The following is an 8727-nucleotide window of genomic DNA, read 5'->3' as shown; positions in this document are numbered from 1 at the left end:
GGGAGGCAGTCGTCCTCCTACCCCTCCACCCCTCACTGAGAATCACTGAAAGCAAAGCTCACTTTTCCTGCCAGCATGTGGAAAGGAGGTGTGACATTCCTCTGTGTGTCAATACAGATTTATTTTACATCTTTTCCGATTTAAGTTAACACCAGAAAGCACCACCCTGGAGTATTTCAGCTGCAGATAGACCCGGCAGGGATAGGAATGGGATTTTCTTCTTCAAAAAAGGCCACAGAAAAAGCACTGGGGATTTCAGCCAGGGACGAGCCCTCAACTCAGATGACCCAGGTGCCAGGTGCCCAAGAAGTTCCCAGACATGCACAGGGACAGTCCCTGGCCAGTGGGCCTGCTTTCTGCCACCCTTCCTTCCAGGGTGGACAGCTCTTTAAAAAAAAAAAAAAAAAGTATTACATTTTGTGTGTGTGTGTGTGTGTGTGTGTGTGTGTGTGTGTGTGTGTGTGTGTGCGCGCGCGCACACGCACATTCATACATTTGTGCATTTGCACCCTCATGCCATGTCTCAAGTGTGGAGGTCAGAGGACAGCTTGCAGGCGCCTGTTCTCTCTCTCTCCTTCCACCATCTAGGTTTCCAGGGACCTAACCGAGGGTAAGGCTTGACCGGCAAGCACCCTTACCGTCTAAGCCACGCCACAAAAGTCCACTGTAGGACTCCCAAAGGTGCCTTTGGTGCCCTTTGATGGGAAAGCAAATTTCAGTGGCCAGGGATGGGGAAGACCCCTAATATGGAAAGAGCATATACATCGCCCTGCACACACGGATGTGACAAGGAAAATGTGGTGGCAGGACATAGAAAAATGCTAGTATATGTTACCAGTGGAGTCAAGATGGGGTTTCAGGCGACGCTTCGTTTGTTTGCTTGTCTTGACACCCCTCCCTCCATTTTTCTGGGTTGAACGTGAAGTCGCTTGTAGCAAGGTAGGAGAGCCATTCACAGAGGTACTAGGAGAAAGCGCCACTCTGCTGGCGCAGGCCTCTCCCTTCAGATGTGTTAGTGACTATAATGAGGCTCAGAGTTTGGGCTTTGGGAGAGTATGCTCGCTGCAGCCAGAGGAGGACAGGGTCCTCCAGGAGCTTGAGAAGAGGGGGAACCCAGACGCGACCCCAGCAGGGTGACTGTGCCTGGAGTGCCATGGTGCAAGCACGGCCCGCTCTCCCCGCAGCGACCTGTGCGGGGGATCTGGGGTGTGGCCAAGGACTGCTCAGCAGTGTGACCCGGGGCCCAGAGGCAGATCAGAGTTGAAAGTGTCTTGGGCGTCTCTAGAGCGCGCTTTACGGGTCTCAGTTTTCCGGGTTCAAGGAAAGAGCAGAGCCCAGCCTGAGCCATGGCCTCTGGGCTCGGCTAGCGCCCCCTGTCGGTCTTCACCGTTGTTGTCAGGCCCGGAAGCCCCACGTACTGCGCGACCGCCCTCTGCTGGCAGAACGCCTGAACGACACTTGGCGCTTGCCGCCCTAGCAGGAAGTCCACGCTGTGCCCTTGAAAACACAGGGAGAAACCCGGGCACAGCATAAAAGCAGACGCCTGAGAGGGAGGACCTTGTTTACTCTAAATGTTCTCAGGGGGCCTTCGAGGAGCACGACAGGCTGACTGCCTGTCCCAGGGTCCCACGAGGTCTGTGAGTGGCCTGCTGAACAAGGCCCTGCCAAGCTCCCTGCAGTGGTGTGGGAGAGCAGGGGTGCGATCGATGCGCCTTTTCTGGGCTGGTTTCGATAAAGTGCTACAAACCGAGAGGCTTAAATATCATATTATTTTCAGAAATGAATTATTTCCTAATATCGCTCTCTGAAGGCTCCGGGGTGGATCACTGGCAGACACTTCGTCCCACGTGGCGTTATCCCTGGGACCACCTCGTGCGTCTTCTCTGTTTGTTAGGACAGTAGTTGTGGCAATAATCAAATATAACTTCATCTGAATTTGATTATATCTAAAATGCCCGTTTCTAAAATAGGTTACAAGAAGGAGGGGCGAGACTATACAATGACTTTCAAAGACTCACCTCAAACATGGCAGGTATGCCCAGCATGGACATGGAAGGTACTGAGGGGACTGTGGGCTGGTCTGCTCAAAGACAGAGTGACCGGGGGATCTGAGTGGCCCGTGGGCAGGTAATACTTGAGGTGGGGCTCAGTAAGGAGAACACAAGCATTTCTACTTCCCTTACCGGAGGGATTGGAACATGGACTGCTTCAGGGGTGCCTATGGATCAACTGTAGGCAACGATTTTTTTTTCTAATTCACAAAATGAATACGAGACTGCCACCTTTTCTAGCTCTCTGGTTTCATTTCTGCTGCTGTGATAAACTATCACAACCCAAAGCAGTGTGGTCGAGGAAGGGGGTTTATTTGGCTTTCGGTCACAGGTTACAGGCTATCACTGAGAGAAGTTACGACAGGAACTCGGGCAGCTAGTCACATCACATCTCCTGTATAGAACAGAGAGAAGCGAGTGGGACTTTGCTTGCTCATTTGTGCTGTTCAGCTAGCCGGCTCTACTCTTAACCAGTCTGGGAGGCCCAGCCTGGGAAATGGTGCTTGTTAGATCTCAGACAGTCCACACATCCAAGTAAAAGAGAACTGATTGCACGTTTAGGCCCCTAGCTCCTACCCCTCCCCACCTTTGACTTGCTTTCCAGCCTTCCTGGACTGCCGTGATGGCTCTCCCCAGCTAAGAAGCAGCTTAGAAGAGACTACGTTATCCCTTATCATCAACAAAAGGCTGGAATGTTAGGTCTCCGGCTGTCCCGATATTCAGAAATGAGCTCAAACTGGATATATGGACTGCCTGAGACCTAAAAGACCTGTTCACAGTGGGCTGGGTCTTTCTTCATCAATGAGCATTCTAGACCATCCTCCATAGATGTTCCCACTGGCCATTCTTCCCGCAGCTATGATGGTTGCTATCATGTTGAAAATATGTTTTCTAGGCTGTCATCAAAGAGGCTATTTAACATGTGGCGACACAAATCTATTAATCCCAGCAATTAAGACGCTAAGGCAGGAAGATCTTAAATAGTTTAAGATGTGACCCTCAGAACTCAGTGGCTCTCTAGGAAGCTGTTATTTTGTCCATGTGGTTTAAAGGAGGAAAATTGGACCCACCCAGAAGAGTTCAGGTGAGCTTGGTGAAGGATGCCCCCGGTGAGAGAGGGTGTAATCATGGTAGGTAAATACGATCATGGCAGAGCGATGAATGACCCAGCAAGCTCCAGAGAGGGTAGAAATGGTAATACAGCCACCTGGCCAGGATCAGGGACAAACTGGATACAGAGGAAGAGCTGAGGCAGAGGCACCAAAATCGTGTCTTTGGTGGAGCTGGAGAGACGGCTCACTGGTTAAGAGCTCACACTCGCTGCTCTTGCAGAGGACCAGAATTCAGTCCACTTGTAACTCCACTTCTAGTGGATTCGACATCCTTTTCTGGCCTCCAAGGGCATTGCCCTCATGTACACAAAATCGGCACTCAGACACATACATATACACATAGTTAAAAATAATATATATATATATATATATATATATATATATATATTTTTTTTTCCAAGACAGGGTTTCTCTGTGTAGCTTTGGAGCCTGTCCTGGAACTCACTCTGTAGACCAGGCTGGCCTCAAACTCAACGAGATTGGCTTGGCTCTGCCTCCCGAGTGCTGGGATTAAAAGCATGCATGACCACCGCTGGGCAAAAAAAAAACAAAACACCTTTTTAAAAAGAACATGTGTGACTAACCTGTAGGAGCTGAGCTTGCCTTCTGGATAGCGGCCAGGACAGGAAGCAGGGCTTCATGGCGGCCTAAGGGGACCAGACACGAAGGGAGGTGTGTGTGCACCCAAGCACAGGTGTGTGTTTGCAGTTTCTTCATGGGAAATAGTAAAACATCTAATAATCTCATAGGATATTACTTCAAAAATAATAAAGGCCTGAAACAAAGATGTCTTTCATATGCTGATTTCCCCAGCTTAGGTGAGCGGGCTCCTTTGTCCAATGTCCAAGATTTTAAACACTTGCTTAAGGAGGAGGTGGGGCCTCTCGGAAGGCTGTGCTGAACTCCAGGGTTTACCCCGGCTGCTTGTCCTTGGAGAAGTTAGGTGCCTGGGTTTGTAGCAAGCCGCGATCTTTTATAGAAACGAAAACTTAAAAATATGTTGGCGCGCAAGACGTTTTGGGTTGAATTTATCTCAGATGCCAAGTCAGGATTTCAGATACCTCCTGAAATAAGAAAGCCACGACGGGAGGATTTCAGCAGCCTTTATTTTTATTTATAATTTATACCCTGTCGGCTTCTAAACAGACCAGAGGCAGCTTCCCATAAAAGACGTGTGCACAGAGAAGTTGCTAAAACGGGATGAGGAAATGGAAAACTGGCAGAGGAGGAGGAGGAAGCGGAGAAAGCGGTAAAGTCGGCGGCGCGAGTCAAGGTTCCAGACGGGGGGGGGGGGGGGGGGGAAGAAGCCTGGCCAGCCTTTCCCCACCTGAGAAAATAAAGTCGTCAAGCAGGGAGGGCCTGCCTTCGCGCTGCAAGCCCTTCCAAGAAGGGCCTCTGAGGAAGGCAAGGACTTAACTCCCTGCCTAGGGTGACTGGTGCAGGAGGGGGCCTGGCTGAGGGGTGAGGCATGGGGACTCTAGGCTGGGCAAGGGTCTAATCCAGCCCCTTAATACCAAGGGCCCTGCTTATCTGGCTTCTTCACGCCCAAATCCTCAAGGTCAGAGCTCCAGAAGCCCACAGGTGTTCATAAATCCGGGCCTGAGGAGGGGCAGGGAGGGTGGCTGGGGGTACAGGGGGCACATGCGTACAGACTGCTGTCAATACAGTGTAATGGAGGATGGCGCCAGAGTGGAGGGGGAGAATTGGCCCAGGATTGGGACTAGCTCTGCCCTACCATCGTGTCCCCTGGGCCATTGAAGAATCTGAGAATTCATTATTATTACTATTATTATTTAACATTTTAGCACTTATTTATATGACAGGGACATTTTAGCACTTATTATTACAGGGGCGCTGACATGGCCCCATATGGAGGTCAGAGACAACATTCTGGAGTGAGTTCTCTCCTTACACCTTTATGTGAGTTCTAAGGATTGAACTCAGGTCACTGGGTTTGTATGGCAATCACCTTTGACCCAGTGCACACCCCCAACCCCTCCCACCCCCACCCCTGTCCTGAAGGTTCCAGGTCTTAACGTGGCCCCCTGACGTATGATGCTGTATTTGGCAAGGAATGCAGCTGAGTATATCGTGCTTAGCAGTGTGCTGGCTGGACCCATAAGACCGATTAGACAGGCATGCAGTACCTGGGTTTCCATTCTATTCTTCCCGTTGCCCTGGCAAATACAGGAATTTCCAGTTCACCTTGATCCCCCTCTTATCCCTGAAGGCCAGACATGGGCTTCATCTGAGCTACAACATGTATTAGATGGGTCTGGGATCAGTTATTACATTTGATTTGATTATCAGCTGCATGGCTCTGGAAGGATTTTTTTTTTTTTTAGCCTTCCCAGGCTTCTCTTTCCCTCTCCTCACAGTGATGATAACGATGACAATGATGTCCACGTCAGTATGGGGCAAAGCTTTAAAAATAGCTCCTGAATATAGCAAACACTACTCAAGTATTATTGCTATTGTTATTATCACCAAAGCCGGCCACTGTGCGCCCCCTCCTATCCCTTGGGTCCTATCTAATTGCCTCCAGTGGGACTCAGAATTGCTGAGTCTCCCTGTGCCTGGCACCAGAGTCTCTAGAAGGTCCTCCTGCCCGTGGGTCCTTGGAACCCAGCATCTTTAGAGCTTTACACGAAATGCTTGGTGTACTGTCAAGATTGCAAGAGAGGAACATCCTGTCATTGAAGCCAACATCTCCACCCAGAGAGTCCCAGCGGAGGTCCCGCCCAGCTACAGCAAGGCCGTTTGTTCTTCTTTGCTTTCCTTTACCAGAAGAAAGGGGGCCTCAGGGGTATCTTGGAGGCGCAGTCCGCAGCCCACGCCCTCCTGCATCCCTCAGCCCACTGCCTCAGCATCCCTCAGGTCAGTCCCGCTGGGCTCTGCGCCCCCTGCTGGCTGCTTGGGGGTGGCGCCTCGCTCTCTTCCTCCTCACTTTTCACGGTCTTTCCTTTTTCCCTGGCGAGAAACACGAAGTTTTTACGGGAGGGCTGTCTAGTTGTGGCATGTCCCCACCTAGTGCTAGCCATAATAATCGTGCCTTTGATGAAGGACGGAAGGAAGGGAGGGATGGAGAGAAGGAAGGAAAGAGGGATGGAGAGAAGGAAGGGAGGGAGGGAGGGAGGAAGGAAGGAAGGAAGGAAGGAAGGAAGGAAGGAAGGAAGGAAGGAAGGAAGGAAGGAAGATAGCAAATTCATTTGTCACAAACTCAGAAAATTTGATGAGTTTCTATTTGCATTGTTTATAAGCCAAACCTAAATCTAATCTTAGGCACCAACCCAAGCCTTTTGTAAGCTGGTCTTTGCGCCTTGGTTTCCCTCTGCCGGACCCAAATCTGGGTCAACTAAGAATGCCTGTGCCTTGTCACTCAGTCTCCCCACCCCCACCCCATTGTGGTGTGTGTGTGTGGGGGGGTCATGCTGCCTGATCCTTTTGCTCTGTCCCACTCCCTCTAACAAGAAGGAGAATAGCACCCGGGAGCTCTGTGGAGGTGCCATCCACAGCCTACACTCTCAGCCCTCCGGTTCCAGCCAGTCAGCCCCAGTCTCTCGGGTCACTCTGGCAGGGCGCTGCGCCCTCTGCTGGCACTCGGCAGGGCAGGTGGAGCCCTGCAGCGGGCTCCCTAGGACCCAGGAGCTGGGATGAAAGTGACCATCTTGCTAGGCAGCCCTGAAAACCAAGCCTGGAGGTAATCAAGGCTGGCGACGGACTGCTGAGAGGGTACAGTGACACTAGATTGGTCATTTTCAGGCCGGTGAACACGGGGGCTTTGGAGGGGCAGAATTCAAGGCGGATGAGGCTGCAGTGAGTTTGGCAGTCTAGGAAGGTAATCGCTGCTCACGAGAGAAGTTGCGTCAAGGGTACACTCCTGGGACGCATGGCGGACAAGGGAATGGTTCTCCGGCTGTGGCCGTTGACCCTGCAGTACCAGCCTCTCTGAGTTTGGGGCAGAACATGTGGGCCAGCCAGGGACCCCTGAGCCCAAGGCTCCAAAGGAAAGAGTTGAGCGCAATCAGCCACTGCCCTCATGTGACTGACAGGTTGCAGTAACACCATACCAAGAGGTAACAGAAGCAAGCCTAGGGAACTTGTGAGGTACACACTCAGATCCCACCCCAAGTGGGCTGTAATTCTGTGTGAATTTGTTTCCTCAAAACCACAGATCCAGCTAGGACAACAGCAGTGTCTACATGGCCCCTTTCCTCACTGGAGTGAACTGCTGGGCCCTATTCACCCCAACGTGTAGGAATCCCAGCCTTCCCTGGTGTTTCCTTCGCGGCTCCGTGGTCTCTCAAAGCTCAAATATATATAGCAGAGGTAAGAATGTCACCAATGGTGTCCAGCTTGCCAGCAGGTATAACTGAAGACCTGGCTCAAAGGGGGCCAACATACTAGGTGATTCGTGGAGGGTGATGAAATGGAGAGTGGAGTGTGGGAGCCCACAAAGCTTCCTAGTGAGATCGGAGCTTGCTTCACCCAGCAGGGCTGCATTAGAGGATTGCTTGACCACGTGTGTGGTTACCAGGTGTTTGGAAGGGTCTGCACTTGGCTGTGCTGGGGGGAGGTCTTTTGCTCCACCCCTTGGCATTCCTTTAAAAAGCCCTTTAGAAGAGACAGAAGGGGCCAGTGGCTAAGGATCCAGGCCCTCCTGAGTTATCCTGTGTTTCTGTCTCTCTCCCCTCTACCCTGCTATCTAAATATTTCTCACTTCTCTCTCCCCAAGGGTACCCTGGGGTAAAAGTGGGAGTGGAGCACTGGGAAGCTGGAACAATCTTTGGGGGAGCCGAAGAGATGGGGTGATAGTCATAAATACAGGACAGGGGGCTGCTGGTGTTGGTGCTAACCAACCCACCTCTGCTTCCATGTGCCAATAGTGCGGCAGGGGTTGGGAGAGACATGAGGTGTGTGTTGAACAGTGGTGATAGTGTGTTCACCAAAATATTGTGTACCCTAATAAACTTACCTGGGGTCAGAAAACAGAACAGCCACTAGATATAGAGGCCAGAAAATGGTGGCAAACACGCCTTTAATCCTAGCATTCCAAAGGCAGAGATCCATCCGGATCTCTGTGAGTTCAAAGCCACACTGGAAACAGCCATGCATGGTGACAAGAGCCTTTAATCCTAGGAAGTGAGCAGAAAGGTATTTTAAGTGTGAGGACGAGGAACTAGAGCCTAGTTAAGCTTAGGCTTTTGAGCAGCAGTTCAGCTGAGATCCATTCAGATGAGGCCACAGAGGCTTCCAGTCTAAAGAAACAGGATCAGCTGAGAAGTTGGCCAGGTGAGGTTGGCTGTGGCTTGTTCTGCTTCTCTGATCTTCCAGCATTCACCCCAATACCTGGTTCCAGGTTTGTTTTTATTAATAAGACCTTTTAAGGTTCCTGCTACATTGAACTAAACACTTCACACACTGTCCCACTAGCACGGTGATGCAGGATTTCTCACACCTATTTCAGAGACGAAGACAGTGGGCCTCTGATGGGTAATTCCAACTGTCAACTTGACACACCTGAGAATCACCTGAGAGCTTCAGAGTGGGATTTCTAGCCCAGG

This window comes from Peromyscus californicus, unplaced genomic scaffold (genome assembly GCF_007827085.1).
Source record: "Peromyscus californicus insignis strain IS unplaced genomic scaffold, ASM782708v3 Scaffold_22__1_contigs__length_63687245, whole genome shotgun sequence".
NCBI classification, from domain to species: Eukaryota; Metazoa; Chordata; class Mammalia; order Rodentia; family Cricetidae; genus Peromyscus; species Peromyscus californicus.
Note: the sequence above shows the minus strand (reverse complement) of the source record.